Here is a 16,026-nt window from a genome sequence, read left to right as displayed (position 1 = left end):
CGAGCTCGCGGCGGCGGCCGGAGTTCGGGAACATGCGGGGTTAGCGCTGCGGCATGCAAACGAGCTGGCTGTCGCGCTAGTGTTGCTCCACGGGGCGTTGCGAGTGCAACGGACGCACGCGCGGGGCCATTTGGTCCCCGGGGCTTCGCCGGCGACGAGCCCGTGTGGCGATGGCTATGGTAAGCAAGGGGGCGACGGCTACGCCGGCCGAACGGGGGCATGGTTAGGGGGGAAATGACCCGGGGCTCACCGCGGTCACGAAGAGCTTCTCGCCGAGCTCGGAAGGCACAGACGGCGACGGATTTGACGGCGGCGATGCACGGCCGTGCGCGGAGACGACGGGTCGATGGCGAGGCGACAGGGCGTCCGGCGATGCTCTCGTTGAGGGGGAGCTTCAAGGCATCGAGGCGGAGCTCGTGGACTCATCGGCAGGGCGAGGGGTGGCCGGTGGCCATGGCTACGGCGAGCGGCGGCTGCGGCTGCGCTCGGGTGAGTGCGCGCGAGAGGGAGCAGAGGAGGGGGAGGGGGTCCAGGGAGAGAGCGAGGGGGTCGAGCAGGCGACGTGGGCGTCGTCCGGATCCTCCAGAGGCGCGGGCGGCAAGCAGGTGACGCCGTGGCGCGCGGCGGCGTCGCGGTGTCCCTCCTCTGCCTACTGGCAGAGGTAGGCGATGACTGGCACCAGGCCAGTGGGCTGGGCCGTGCTGGGCCAGGCCAGGTAAGCGCCAGGTAAGACTCCTTTCTCTCTCTTTTCTTAATTGTTCTGTTTCCTATTTTATTTCTCTGTTTTGAATTAGTAAAAGAAATACTAATTCGTTTTGTAAGATCCTGAAAATAATTGTGGGCACTTTTGAAAATATCTCCAATAGCCCTCAAATGCTTTCAAGACTATTTGGACAGTTAAGATATTTTATAGAATTCAAAAGTCCAAATTCAAATACTTATGATTTAATTCAAAAATCCAGAAATGACCTAGAAATATGTTTATCATTTTTGGCAGAGGTTTTTACCTTTATCAGAAATGATGAAAATTACCAAGCATTTTGGGATCATTGAAAATATTTCATTGTGATCCTAGTTGGATTTCATTTGGTGCTAGGGTTTGAACATCCCCATTTCAAGTTTAGGCAAAATTTAAACATGATGCACACATGAAGCTAGCCTAGTGCATAGCAAGGCTAGGGATGTGACATAGTACGTGATGCAATAGTCGCTACGAAGATATAATTCATGCCAGCCATTTATTACTAAAAGCAGAAGAATCCTACTTCTTGAATTTATATTCCAATAGTCTGCTTCAGTCACTACCAAGATTTAACTTATGTTTTGGCACACTCTTGACAGGCCCGTTGAGAAGGGTGTGCGAGCGGTGCGACCGCACAGGTCCCAAAATCGTAGGGGCCCCGATCGGTGAAAAAAACATATACGATCCGGTTCATGCGCTGGATGGCTGGTTTTTTAGCTGGCTCGTGTTATCCTATCGCAACAAAACTGCAGAAGGATGCACCAGAAGCGGAAACTCATTACGTTGAGGCCCCTAGTTCCACTAATCGCAGCCAATAGGGCCCAGCCGGATGTACGAGATCAAATAGATATGTCTCTGTCTTGGGAAAAAACAACTTCACGAATAGGGAGACCCGTCTACCTGCTTCTAGGAACGGACGAGCCGCCGATGGATGGCGGAACGCCACGGCGAGTCCGCTGTACTGCCCTCCGTCGCCGGATGTATCCCTGCTGCGGCAGCCTCATTTGGTCATCCCCGAATATCTTCCTAGGTAAGCCGTAAACCATAAGCTGGGAATCAAAATAGATGGACGAAAAACTTGTTAGGGTAATCTCTTTTGTTTAGGGTTGGGTAATCTATTTTCTGATACAAATTCTGGTTCTCTTTTGCTGTTGCCATATCATATCCACTGCAATCCCTACTTGTACAGTAGTGCTGCTCAATTAGGCACGTACTCGATTTTAATCAAAATTAATATGATAAACACATTACCTCTGATCTAATTTTTAATTCTAGTACTAATTCTTCGTCTTTGGCTCTTCTGGTACATTACTAGTATATTTCATTACAAGAAACACTCCATCGATTTTTATTTTATGAGAATAGACTCAATGGATTTACAGATTTGTTTCAAGAAATACTAGACGGAAGATGCTTTTCAGTACAACATACAGTCATTTTACTGTTTCAGTACAATTCGCCAATAAAATAAAATTAGTACTATGTTTACTCTTTGGCATTACTATATGATCTATTTCTAAATACTTTACTAAATAACACATATCGAAGCTATGTAATTAATTGAAATTATGTCTAGTAATATTAGTTATACATTTGTTTTGCAAACTTTTGGGCCCCATATTACATTTCGCACCGGGGCCCCGAATTTCTGCAGACGGCCCTGACTCTTGAAACGAGCATAAATACTTGAGATTTAATGTAATCTATATGTCCTATTGTGGCATGCTACTCACTCTACAAATTTAGATCTGAATATTTAGTATCTATCTTACTATTTAGTCTTGGTGGGAAGTGAGCCACCTGCACTAAGAAAATTAGAATGTAGCACATGCAAATACTATGAAAAATACTTTCATACTTAACACATTTGTTCTAGAGCTGATTGAACCGCTACCTTGTCTAATGTGAATCAGAAATATATTACCGTTAATGTAGTTTTTTTGTGTGGACTATACCATTAATGTAGTTGGTAAACTTATAATGTGATCTTGCTTTCCTTATGTTTCCAACCCTTCTTATCACTGTCAGTTTAGGATTTGTAAGTTTAACATGGTTACTTCGCTTGTAGGCTTTTGATGTCGTGGATGGTAAATGAGCAAAACATACCAACTCATTATGTCCCAGATTTAAGGCATCCCTGTTTAGTGACTCCATCCTGATTCAGCTGGCTACAACACTTGATCTGGCTAGATGTCCACTAGATTGTGGCTGCAGTGTGAATTGTTTTCTTTCTTTTTTGGCTGTGAATTCATGCGTGGTTTGATGGTATGCCATCTTCTCTGGACACAATAGCTAAAAGCCCATGGAAACAAAGCCAAGTGGTCAGTGGAAGTACTTTCTTGGAAGAAACAAATGAATCATAGTTATTTGCTTTCCGAATCTGTTTATTCTTCCATCTTCTTGATGTAAAGCATCATGATTTTTTTAGAATTGTCAAGCATTATGATAAAAATGAATTCTTATATTTACTCATGCCAAGACATCGGTCGTCTTAATTAACGTACAAATGCATTATGTGTTCAGGAACATGTACACAAGAAATACGAGAATTTCCACCTTGTTGAAGATCTTCCATAAAATAATTGCGTTGATAAAGTTTAGTATTATACGGCGTGTTACTGATATTCTTCTTACGTGAGCTCTCAATTTCTCACAACGGGTCCCAATCTTTTTCATGTTGGCTGGTTCAATTAGTGGTTTCCTGCAAGTCTTGTTTTTCTTCCGCTGGTTACCATTTTCTTACACGAGCGGCCAAGATCCTTTCATGGGTGGTTGTCACTAGGACAACGTGTCCATAATCTCCTAATTTTCTTAAGTTGGCCAGCAGTTTGCTGAACTCGAGGCACGCACGCATAGGCTAGCATGGAATTTCTTTTTTTACATCGCTCATGCAGGAGTCACAAAACGCACGTGAAGCACAGTTGCTAATGTAGTAATTTTACGTTGCATGCAAGGATTCCTTACTTCGGTGCAAGTGGCTGGTTAGGTGGGGGCACGGTGAGCACTGTTGTAATCTTACATTGCATGCAACTTTTCTTACTCCGGCGCATGAGGCTGGTTAGACGGGCGCACGGGGCTGGCTGGGGTGAAGAATAAGTATTCTTCACCCTGGGTGACGAATAGCGTATATATATATATATATATATATATATATATATATATATATATATATATATATATATATATATAGTTCCGGCGAGGTTGAAATCCAGACGAGGCGTGAAGGTCGCCGGTCGACCTACCTCTGACCCTGTGCAAGAGCAGGACAGTCTGTGCATGCAAACTCACGTGCAAGAGCACAAGCTCGAGTAGTAATGCATTCCGGCCTGGCTATTTTCTTTCTCGTGTTCGAGAGCAACACAGCCTCTACCGCCGCCGCGGTGGTGAGGGCGAGAGTACAAGGAAGAGGGCGGAGGCGACAAGATCTTGTGTCGTACTTGTAGATCTATCTATTACACCAATAGTTCTGATGGCCACCCGACGCTTACACACGAGCTCAACGTGGCGTCTTCCGGCCGGAGTAGCTGCCAGTGTGACAACTTCGCCCTTGCCGCCGCTGCCATCACACTGGTCCCGCGGTCTGCACTGCATGGCAGCATTGGGCATGCCACCCTCCGTGAACCCGATTGGCTCGTGGCTCGAATCGACGTGGTTTCTCCTTTCCTGTCCACACGACGAGGCCACACCACCGGCATTCTTGTTGCGCAATCGCGCTTATCGGCTTGGTTTCACGACTACGCACGCTCCGCGTCCGCTTTCCTTTTCATCCTGTGGTTTCAGGCGTACGACGACCACTGTTGAAGGAAACTAAACAAACTTCGTCCGCTGGCTCGCTCATACAACAAGAGCACACGTCCCGGTTTTCTTGCACGCACGTATAGGCATGGCGCCTTGGGTTGCTACTAACTACTAAGCATGGTTGTTGAGTATTATGACTATTAGGGCAGATAAAATAGAGTAGGATCTTTTCTACCTTATCTTGTATCCAAGTTGGTCATATAGTACTCCAATATATATGCCCACGAGACTCGAGCAATAGGCAACAATTCCACCAATCCCTCACTATCCCTTCTAACATGGGATCCGCCTAATCTCGACCCAAACCCTAGCCGTCACAGCCGCTTCCGCACCTCGCTGCACCCGGGGCGGTCGATCACCATGATCGCCACTACGGTTCGTCCCTTGGTCGTGTTGATCGGCTGCCCTAGGGAGTCTTATTCCTGACCTTTTGATCCGGATTTTTCTCTCGCGTCAGTCATCTTGATCGGTGTTTTTTTTTTGATTTTTCGATCTAAGATCGGTTTGCGTCGCCCGCCGTCTCAGTCGAAGGGTCTGTTTAGAACTTAGTCGAAGTCGCAGTCGAGTGACGTCGGCATTATTGTTTTGCTTGCAAGCGGCACAGCTAGATGCTACAACCGATGATGAAAAATGTTGCGACGGTTTTGCAAGCAATGGCAACTGATGCTGCAACCGTCAATGACGAATGTTACAGACGATGAGAGGACGTGCTACAATCGATGAGGGACAACATGCTACAACCAACAAGACGGATGCTGCAACAGGTAGAAAAGAAAAGGTGCAAACGTTGGGACAAAATGTTGCAAGGTCGACTAAGACTTGGTTAAATCTCAGTCGAGTGAGTTTTAGCAAGCCCGTTTTGAAAAGGGTTAGTTTTGTCGTTTTTCACACAATACAAGAGCTTTTGGAGTTGCAATATAAACAAGTTACGGTGGTGCTCGAGATATTCTCGTTTAGTTCCAGCGAGGTTGAAATCCAGACAAGGCGACGAGGTGGCCAGTGGTGCAGTGCACCGGAACCACTCCTAGGTGCAGAACACGTCCCCTGAGCCACGACGCCGATCGAATCTGCTCCTACCCCGTGCAAGAGCAGGACAATCTGCATGCAAACTGACGTGCACGTGCATCTTTTATGCATTCCGGCGTGGCTTTTTTTCTTCTCGTGTTCCTTGGCAACACAGTCCCTGCTGCGCCTGTTCACCCGGCCACGCCGGCGAGGCCGGTCCAAAGAGGAGGAACAGGGAACAGGCGACAGTATCGTGTGCTGTAGACGTTTTAGTACACCGCAATAGTACCATCGGCCGAGTTCAATGCGCTCCCTCCACGCGAATCAGTCGTGGTTTCTGGTTTCCCGTCCACATAGCGTCAACGTGATCACCGGCAAGTGGATATTCTGTCGCAAATTCCATCTCGACGGTACGCTCATTCGATCATGTATAATTTACAGGCCTGTTGGGTAGTATGGGACTTTGCTCAATTGCTCGGGCCTCTTTCAATGTACATGTGCTTAAATAAGATGCTAAGTACATGAAATGGCTTAGCAACTAACTCTCCAATGCACCTTAAAAAGAAAACTAACTGCCCAATGCATAGGTATTTTTTTGCTAAGCTTCTTGCATTTAATTAACGGTAGACAGTAAATTATATTTTTGCCTAGTTACATACGCCTGCATCGTTTCCTTGTGGGGTCACAAAACTCCTCTCTCTCACACTCCCCCCCCCCCCCCCCCCCCCCCCTCCTCTCTCTAAATTCCGTTGCCACATCAGATTTTTTGCCCTGCTTGATACTCTTAGCACATGTAGAATGTGGAGCATTGGAAAGGGCCTCAACATGCTGGTGTGGACTTCTTCGAGATGTTTTCTCATGTATTTAAAAGGCGGGCCTTCATATGCTTCGTTGCCTCATGCATCAACTCGGCATCAACAAAACTTATTTGCACGTGTGCCTCACTGAGCAGGTCCTGACAACGTCTGCGTCCTCGCCACTCTGTAAATTGGGTAGGCTGCAAGGGCCTGAATGTGAGTACATTTGTTTGCGATCCGCTGCCACGTGGCATTCCCTGTAAGCGGGGAGCCAGCATGAGTTGCAAATGGTGATGTGAGGGCACTCCCAATGCATTATATTTTAAGTAATGTCATATACGTTAAACGTGCAATTAAATATAACCCCTTCAATATATAGTATCTTACTCCCTGCGTACCGGTGCATTAGGCATCTTATGTTGTGCACCGTGACTAAGGCAGAGGAAAAAATAAGAGAATTTGGTATTTATTTGCTAATTAATACGATTGCATGTAGAGAACTGACCATTGCATGTAGTGCTAGGTAGTCCTGAGTCATTAAAGGCATAAACGCCCCACGTTCTCTATTGGTAGATTCCTTTTTTCGTGGCAAGAACAAGGAACGAGGTGGGGAGTTAATGCTTTGCGCCTAAGGCTGGTCATAGTGGGGAGTAACATATACTAGTGTCATGCATATGACACTAGTCTAAGTTACTACCTTCATAGTGCAAAGTAACATACTAGTACTGTCATAGATGATTTCATTTATTAGCTTGTAGACTTATCATCTCTTGGAAAGCGCTATGTTACAGTAATATATTATGTTACTCTAAACACATCTCTCCTCATTAAATACATGCCACATAAGCAAATTTGTCTTGAACTGCGCTATGTTACTAGCTAAGTTACTCCCACTATGACTAGCCACAATGGAGAGTAACATACACTAGTAACATACACATATCCCTAGACTATGTTACTACCTTCATAGATTATACTCATATTGCATTGGGACATGTGATGTTAGAGTAACTAGCTAAGGGGGTGTTTGGTTCCAGGGACTTTTTTGTGTTGGGACTAGAAAAAGTCCCTAGCAAACCAAACAGGGCGGGACTTTTTTGGGACCTTTTGCTAAAAGTCCTTAGAAGCACCTCCTTGAGAGTCTTTTTCAAAAAGTCCCAGGGACTAGAAAAAGTCCTAGGACTAGAGAACCAAACACCACCTAAGTTACTGAAACTATCTCTCTCCTCATTAATTTATTGCCACATAAGCAAGTTTGCTGAGTTGGAGTCGATGTTACTGCTGAAGTTACTCCCACTATGGCTAGTCTATGACTAGTCTAAGTCTAGTCATAGTGGGAGTAACATAGGTAGGAACATGCATGCTACATAAGCAAAAAATGTGATGTGGCAAGTAATTAAAGAGGAGAGAGACAAATAGAGTAACATAATATGTTAGCATCACACAGAGGCTACCAATGCAAAATGGGTCTACAGAGTAATAAATGAAGTGGTGCATGACACTACAACATATGTTACTACCCACAATAGATATAGTAACATAGACTAGTAACATATGCATGTTACTAGTTTAAGTTACTCCTCGCTATGACGAGCCTAAGCGTTTTGGGATTATCCAGTCTCGTAATGTGCCTAATGTACCGGTACAGACCTATATATAGATTAAGATATGGTGCCTCTCTCGTTCCTCGCTAAATAGGGTGTCACATCATATTTTTGCCTAGATATCAACGCTAGGATATATTCCAACGTGGAGTACTGGTAGTGCCCTGATACAAATTTTTGTGGTGCGCTTCTCGTCGCCCAGATTCACAACGTGCCTTCATCACTTGTCACTCAAGTTTCCTAGGACACAAGAAGGCTAGGCTTTATATTCCCATCACCCTCTTTCCAGAGTGTCGCTTCGCTCCTTTTGCATCATGGCCGAAATTCATTGAGTTGAATTCCTCATTTCCTTCACATTCACGCGCAATGGCCTCTCATTGCACCGCCACCAAACCCTTCACGGAGAGATCCTCGCGCACAGTCATCGATTCCTCTGCTATTGCGTCGACGCGCTCATCAAGCAGCACTTCAAATCCTATTGATGCTGGTAATGATGGTACACCGATATAAGAAGGAACGGACACTATAGTGGGATCATTTAGTATGTCTAGAGGGGGTGAAGATTACCTATGTTCACTGGCTATGGTACCAAAATGATAATGTAGGACCCTGAAGCACAAGGTTTTATAGCAACTTTCCCCTCAATTAAGGAACCAAGGTAACCAATCCACAAAGAGTGGTCACCAGGCACTCAAGTAAGAAACTTAACTTGTGCGCCCAAGTTCTCTATGGTTGCCAATCCCACTAATTTTGCAAGCTACATAATGGTTAATGTATTGAGTATTAGTGGAAAACAATAAATTGTAGAATATTGAAGTGGAAGAAAACATTAAAGTTACTACCTTCATAGTGCAAAGTAACATACTACCTCCGTCTAGGTGAATAAGTCATTCGCGTAGTTCTAGGCCATCGATTCGAGGAATTAAATATGTTATATGTCATGAAAAGTATATCACTAGATTTCTACACGGATGTAGTTTCTAAATATATATTTTTTGTCATATATAATACACGTTTAGATAGTTAAATCGTCGACCTAGAACTACGCGAATGACTTATTCACCGAGACGGAGGTAGTACTAGTACTGTCATAGATGACTTCATTTATTAGCTTGTAGACTCATCATCTCTTGAAAAGCGCCATGTTACAGTAACATATTATGTTACTCTAAACACATCTCTCCTCATTAAATACATGCCACATAAGCAAATTTGTATTGAACTGCGCTATGTTACTAGCTAAGTTACTCCCACTATGACTAGTCTAAGGCTAGTCATAGTGGGAGTAACATAGGTAGGAACATGCATGATGTATAAGCAAAAAATGTGATGTGGCAAGTAATTAAAGAGGAGAGAGACAAATAGAGTAACATAATATGTTAGCATCACACAGAGGCTACCAATGCAAAATGGGTCTACAGAGTAATAAATGAAGTGGTGCATGACACTACACATATGTTACTACCCACAATAGATGTAGTAACATAGACTAGTAACATATGCATGTTACTAGCTAGTTTAAGTTACTCCTCGCTATGACGAGCCTAAGTGTTTTGGGATTATCCAGTCTCGTAATGTGCCTAATGCACCGGTACAGAGGGAGTACTAATTATTATATCTAAAGGAGCTTCCATTTTAATGTGTTTTGTGAGAGAAAGATTATGAGTAGTCTTGGATTTGAGGCTAAGAGCTATATCTAGATTAAGATATGGTGGCTCTCTCGTTCCTCGCTAAATAGGGTGTCACATCATATTTTTGCCTAGATATCAACGCTAAGATATATTCCAACGTGGAGTACTGGTATTGCCCTGACACAAATTTTTGTGGTGCGCTTCTCGTCGCCCTGATTCACGACGTGCCTTCATCACTTGTCACTCAAGTTTCCTAGGACACATGAAGGCTAGGCTTTATATTCCCATCACCCTCTTTCCAGAGTGTCGCTTCGCTCCTTTTTCATCATGGCCGAAATTCGTTGAGTTGAGTTCCTCATTTCCTTCACATTCACGCGCAATGCCCTCTCATAGCACCGTCGCCAAACCCTTCATGGAGAGATCCTCGCACACAGTCATCGATTCCTCTGCTATTGCGTCAACACGCTCATCAAGCAACACTTCAAATCCTATTGATGCTGGTAATGATGGTGCACCGATATAAGAAGGAACAGACGCTATAGTGGGATCATTTAGTATGTCTAGAGGGGGTGAAGATTACCTATGTTCACTGGCTATGGTACCAAATGATAATGTAGGACCCTAAAGCTCAAGGTTTTATAGCAACTTTCCCCTCAATTAAGGAACCAAGGTAACCAATCCACAAAGAGTGGTCACCAGGCACTCAACTAAGAAACTTAACTTGTGCACCCAAGTTCTCTATGGTTGCCAATCCCACTAATTTTGCAAGCTACATAATGGTTAATGTATTGAGTATTAGTGGAAAACAATAAATTGTAGAATATCAAAGTGGAAGAAAACATAAAAGAAAGTTTTGCATTTACGAGGTAAAGTAGGCCGGGATCAATAAATTCCCTAGTGACATCTCTGCAAGTAGCGTAGGCATAGTAAACAAATTACTATTGCGTATTGATTCAATTTTGTTTTTATGATAGACCATATATGTCATGATTACACATATGAATTATATCTTTATATCCATTGGTTGCAAAGTAAATTAAGAAGTCGTCGGTGACGATTGCCCCCTCCAGTAAAGTACAGTAAAAGGATTCTAGATTGGATCTCCTTGGATTACCTCGAAGTGGCGTTGAAAAAATATATATGAAATAAACACGACGTAGGGTTTTGTGGTTAGATAAAGCCATCGGGGTGAATAGGTGGCAGGGGGTGCATGTGGGCACCACACTCCTGTTCACGCCCCCCAAGCTCAAGCCATGGGCCTTGTGTAGCTCCCCTCATGTGCTGGTTTGTCCCATCTTGCTCCTTCGATTAAAACTTCAATCATATTTTTCCATCTTTTATATCTCCATAAAATACCCTTTCGTGTAAATAAAAATTAGTAGGAAACAACAATTGACACTTTGACACTAAATTAGTATGTTAGTCTAGAATAGTAACAATAAATTGTGCCTACGTATCTATTATTAGCACAACCAAGAGGACCTTTTTCACAATCTTAAAGTTATTTGCAATTTTAAGATTAGCTAGTGTTTTCCTAATACACCCGACACATACAAGTCTACAAAGATTAAAGCATCAGAAATAAACAACTTGCACAAGTAAGGAGAAAGGGTTAGGAGAACACAAACACATAGAGGCTTGACGATATCTTTCCTTATGTTTCGAATAATTCACGCTATCCTACTCGACGTCGATGAAGGCTTCAAATCAAAGAGATTCTAGGACAATACCCATGTAGGGTCCATGAAGGAGCAACCAAAAAATTGACAATAGCTTACGACCACGAAGGACCACAAAGGTCTAGCTAGCCTCACTTGGGGTAGATCTTGACGAAGCAGGCGATCTTTGGGTTGGTATGAACTTCTTGCTTCATTTCACACCTTTGAAGGCTCTCATGCACAGTTAGCATATCTAGGACGTGTGCACCATCCAAAACTAACAACACCAGGTTAATTGATCGTGAATTCCCAAGAAATGCAAATGCAGCAAAAGGTACATTCCACCTTGGAAGGAAAAAACAATTGATTACCCGTAAGGAAAAACTACTTTCAATGTTTACAATGACAAGATTGACAAATATTTTCCCAAGAGACCAAAATGTAATGAAAGGTACATGCCACCTTCCAAGAAGACCATTCAGTAAGTGTTCAGAAGGGTGAACTTCCTAAAGTTCGCATGCGAAAATAATCAGGTAAAAGGGGGTTGAGCTTAGCAACCTAAGAACGAACACTCACTAGTGAAAAAGGGGCTTTCGTTCGGGCCTGGGCAACCCATTAGTCCCGGTTCTGCCACGAACTGGGACCAATGGAGGCATTTGTCCCGGTTCGTGAGCCCAGGGGGCCGGCCGGGGCCTCGTGGGCATTGGTCCCGGTTCATCTGGGCCCATTTGTCCCGGCTCTTGGCACGAACCGGGACCAATGGGCCTCGCTCCTGGCCCACAACCATTGGTCCCGGTTCGTGGCAGGAACCGGGACAGAAGGATGGCTTTTAGTCCTGGTTCCAGCCACGAACCGGGACAAATGAGTTGCCTATATATACCCCATCGCCGGCAAGCAGAGCACTCCACAGTGCTCTATTTTTTGCTGGCCGGCGAGGAAGGGCATTTGGGTGCTCTAGCTCACCTCTTATGCATGTGAGGTGTTTGATGAAATGCCCGAGCCACACTAGTTAAGCTTTCTCCTCTTGAAGCTCGACCTCCGAGCTCCATTTTTTCTGAGATTTGTCTAGGTTTAGCGGTCCGTCACGCCCCGTCCTCGTCTTCACCGCCGTCGATCGCCCGCGCCGATCTCGTCGCCGGCACCACCATGGTGAGCCTCTTGTTCTTATCTTCTTTCTGAAAGAAAGATAATCTTACTTTAGATAGATACTTGTCTAATTTTCTTACTTTTGACACACATCATTATATATAATGCACGCAGATGAACCGGCAATGGATGTACGGTGACAAACACACCTCTGAGTACATTAAGGGCGTGCACAATTTGCTCGAAGTGGCTGAGGCAAACAAGCAGAATGGTTTTATGTGTTGTCCATGCCCTAATTGTGGGAATACGAGGTCTTACTCTGACTAGAAAATCCTTCACACCCACCTGCTTTATAAGGGTTTCATGCCACACTATAATGTTTGGACGAAGTACGGAGAAATAGGGGTTATGATGGAAGACAGCGAAGAAGAAGAGGACGATGACAACTATGTGCCCCCTGAATACGGTGATGCTGCAACGGGGGAAGCTGAAGATCAAGAGGAAACTGAAGATCCAGAGGAACCAGACGATGTGCCCGATGATGATCTCCGTCGGGTCATTGTTGATGCAAGGGAAAAGTGCGAAAGTGAAAAGGAGAAGCTGAAGTTCGATCGCATGTTAGAGGATCACAAAAAAGGGTTGTACCCCAATTGCGAAGATGACAACACAAAGCTCGGTACCGTACTGGAATTGCTGCAGTGGAAGGCAGAGAATGCTGTGCCTGACAAAGGATTTGAGAAGCTACTGAAAATATTGAAGAAGAAGCTTCCAAAGGATAACAAATTGCCCGACAGTATGTACGCAACAAAGAAGATCGTATGCCCTCTAGGATTGGAGGTGGAGAAGATACATGCATGCCCTAATGACTGCATCCTCTACCGCGGTGCGTACAAGGATTTGAACGCATGCCCGGTATGCGGTGCATTGTGGTATAAGATCAGACGAGATGACCCTGGTGATGTTGAGGGCGAGCCCCGCAGGAAGAGGGTTCCTGCGAAGGTGATGTGGTATGCTCCTATAATACCACGTTTGAAACGACTGTTCAGAAACAAAGAGCATGCCAAGTTGATGCGATGGCACAGTGAGGACCGTAAGAAAGACGGGAAGTTGAGAGCACCCGTTGACGGGTCGCAGTGGAGAAAATCGAGAGAAAGTTCTGGGCTGAGTTTGCAAGTGACCCAAGGAACGCATGGTTTGCTTTAAGTGCGGATGGCATTAATCCTTTCGGGGAGCAGAGCAGCAATCACAGCACCTGGCCCGTGACTCTATGTATGTATAACCTTCCTCCTTGGATGTGCATGAAGCAGAAGTTCATTATGATGCCAATTCTCATCCAAGGCCCTAAGCAACCCGGCAACGACATTGATGTGTACCTAAGGCCATTAGTTGAAGAACTCTTACAGCTGTGGAATGGAACAGGTGTACGTGCGTGAGATGAGCACATGGGAGAAGAATTTGACCTAAAGGCGTTGCTGTTCGTGACCATCAATGATTGTCCCGCTCTCAGTAACCTTTCAGGACAGACAAACAAGGGATACCATGCATGCACGCACTGTTTAGATGACACCGAAAGTATATACCTGGACAGATGCAGGAAGAATGTGTACCTGGGCCATCGTCGATTTCTTCCGACCAACCATCAATGTCGAAAGAAAGGCAAGCATTTCAAAGGCGAGGCAGATCACCGGAAGAAGCCCGCCATGCGTACCGGTGATCACGTACTTGCTATGGTCAAGGATTTACACGTAATCTTTGGAAAGGGTCCCGGCGGACTAGCTGTTCCGAATGACGCTGAGGGACGCGCACCCATGTGGAAGAAGAAATCTATATTTTGGAACCTACCCTACTAGAAAGAGCTAGAGGTACGCTCTTCAAATGACGTGATGCACGTGACGAAGAACCTTTGCGTGAACCTGTTAGGCTTCTTGGGCGTGTATGGGAAGACAAAAGATACACCTGAGGCAAGGGAGGACCTGCAACGTTTACACAAAAAAGACGGCATGCCTCCAAAGCAGTACGAAGGTCCTCCCAGCTACGCTCTTACCAAAAAAGAGAAGGAAATCTTTTTTGAATGCCTGCTTAGTATGAAGGTCCCGACTGGCTTCTCGTTGAATATAAAGGGAATAATAAATATTCCAGAGAAAAAGTTCCGGAACCTAAAGTCTCATGACTGCCACGTGATTATGACGCAATTGCTTCTGGTTGCATTGAGGGGGGCTTCTATCGGAAAACGTCCGATTAGCCATTGTGAAGCTATGTGCATTCCTCAATGCAATCTCTCAGAAGGTGATCGATCTAGAAATCATACCAATGCTAAGGAGTGATGTGGCGCAATGTCTTGCCAGTTTCGAGCTGGTGTTCCCACCATCCTTCTTCAATATCATGACGCACGTCCTAGTTCATCTAGTCGATGAGATTGTCATTCTGGCCCCGTATTTCTACACAATATGTTCCCCTTTGAGAGGTTCATGGGAGTCCTAAAGAAATATGTCCGTAACCGTGCTAGGCTAGAAGGAAGCATCTCCATGGGCCATCAAACAAAGGATGTCATTGGGTTTTGTGTTGACTTCATTCCTGTCCTTAAGAAGATAGGTCTCCCTAAATCGCGGTATGATGGGAGACTGACTGGAAAAGGCACGCTAGGAGCGGATTCAATAATATGCAGGGACGGGCATTCTTGGTCTCAAGCACACTACACAGTTCTACAGAACTCTACCTTGGTGACCCCGTATGTCGATGAACACAAGAACAGTCTGCGCTCCAAACACCCGGAGCAGTGTGACGACTGGATTACATGTGAACACATCAGGACTTTCAGCAGTTGGTTGGAAACACGTCTCAGAGGTGACACCACTGTTTGTGATGAGCTGTACTCGTTGTCCAGGGGACCATCTTCGACTGTATTGACTTACAAAGGATACGAGATAAATGGGAATACATTTTACACGATCGCCCAAGATCAAAAGAGCACCAACCAAAACAGCGGTGTCCGCTTTGATGCAGCAACCGAGAGGGGAAATGACACATATTATGGTTACATAATGGACATATGGGAACTCGACTACGGACATGATTTTAAGGTCCCTTTGTTTAAGTGCAAATGGGTCAATCTGTCAGGAGGCGGGGTACAGGTAGACCCACAATACGGAGTGACAACAGTGGATCTGAACAATCTTGGGTACACTGAGGAACCGTTCGTCCTAGCCAATGATGTGGCACATGTTATCTATGTGAAGGACATGTCTACCAAACCGAGAAAAAAAAAAGATAAGGAAGCGAATACATCATATGATGAGCCAAAGCGCCACATAGTTCTTTCAGGAAAAAGGGACATCGTGGGAGTGGAGGGCAAGACAGACATGTCCGAAGATTATGAAAAGTTTCATGAAATTCCTCCCTTCAAAGTCAAGGCTGACCCAAGCATCTTGATAAACGATGAAGATTATCCATGGTTACGGCGCAATAAGCAAAGCACACAAGCGAAAAAAAGTGAAGAATTTCTCTCCACAACTATTATAATGATACCATGCCAACTTTCAACCTTTTCGTAGTTCATTTGAAATGTCTGTTGTAACGGACGAGTTTCCGTATGAAATCCTGATACTTCGAAACAGATTGTCCGTTTTGTACACGAAGTGCATCCAGTTTTTGCCGTAACCCTCTCTACTTTCTTGCACATGCTATGTGGGTGAAATGATGATACCA

The 16,026-nt window shown here is 44.8% G+C and overlaps 1 long non-coding RNA gene across 1 annotated transcript; it reads left to right on the top strand.

Annotated features, from left to right (window-relative positions):
- The first annotated feature begins 1,616 nt into the window (after positions 1–1,616).
- Positions 1,617–3,172, top strand: LOC120976274 (uncharacterized). Its single transcript, XR_005771521.3, has 2 exons — positions 1,617–1,772; positions 2,811–3,172. It is a non-coding gene; the product is annotated as an uncharacterized lncRNA (long non-coding RNA).
- Positions 3,173–16,026: the final 12,854 nt, after the last annotated feature.

The sequence above is a fragment of the Aegilops tauschii genome, chromosome 3 (genome assembly GCF_002575655.3).
Source record: "Aegilops tauschii subsp. strangulata cultivar AL8/78 chromosome 3, Aet v6.0, whole genome shotgun sequence".
Lineage (NCBI taxonomy): Eukaryota > Viridiplantae > Streptophyta > Magnoliopsida > Poales > Poaceae > Aegilops > Aegilops tauschii.
Note: the sequence above shows the minus strand (reverse complement) of the source record. Positions and strands in the feature narration are given on the sequence as shown.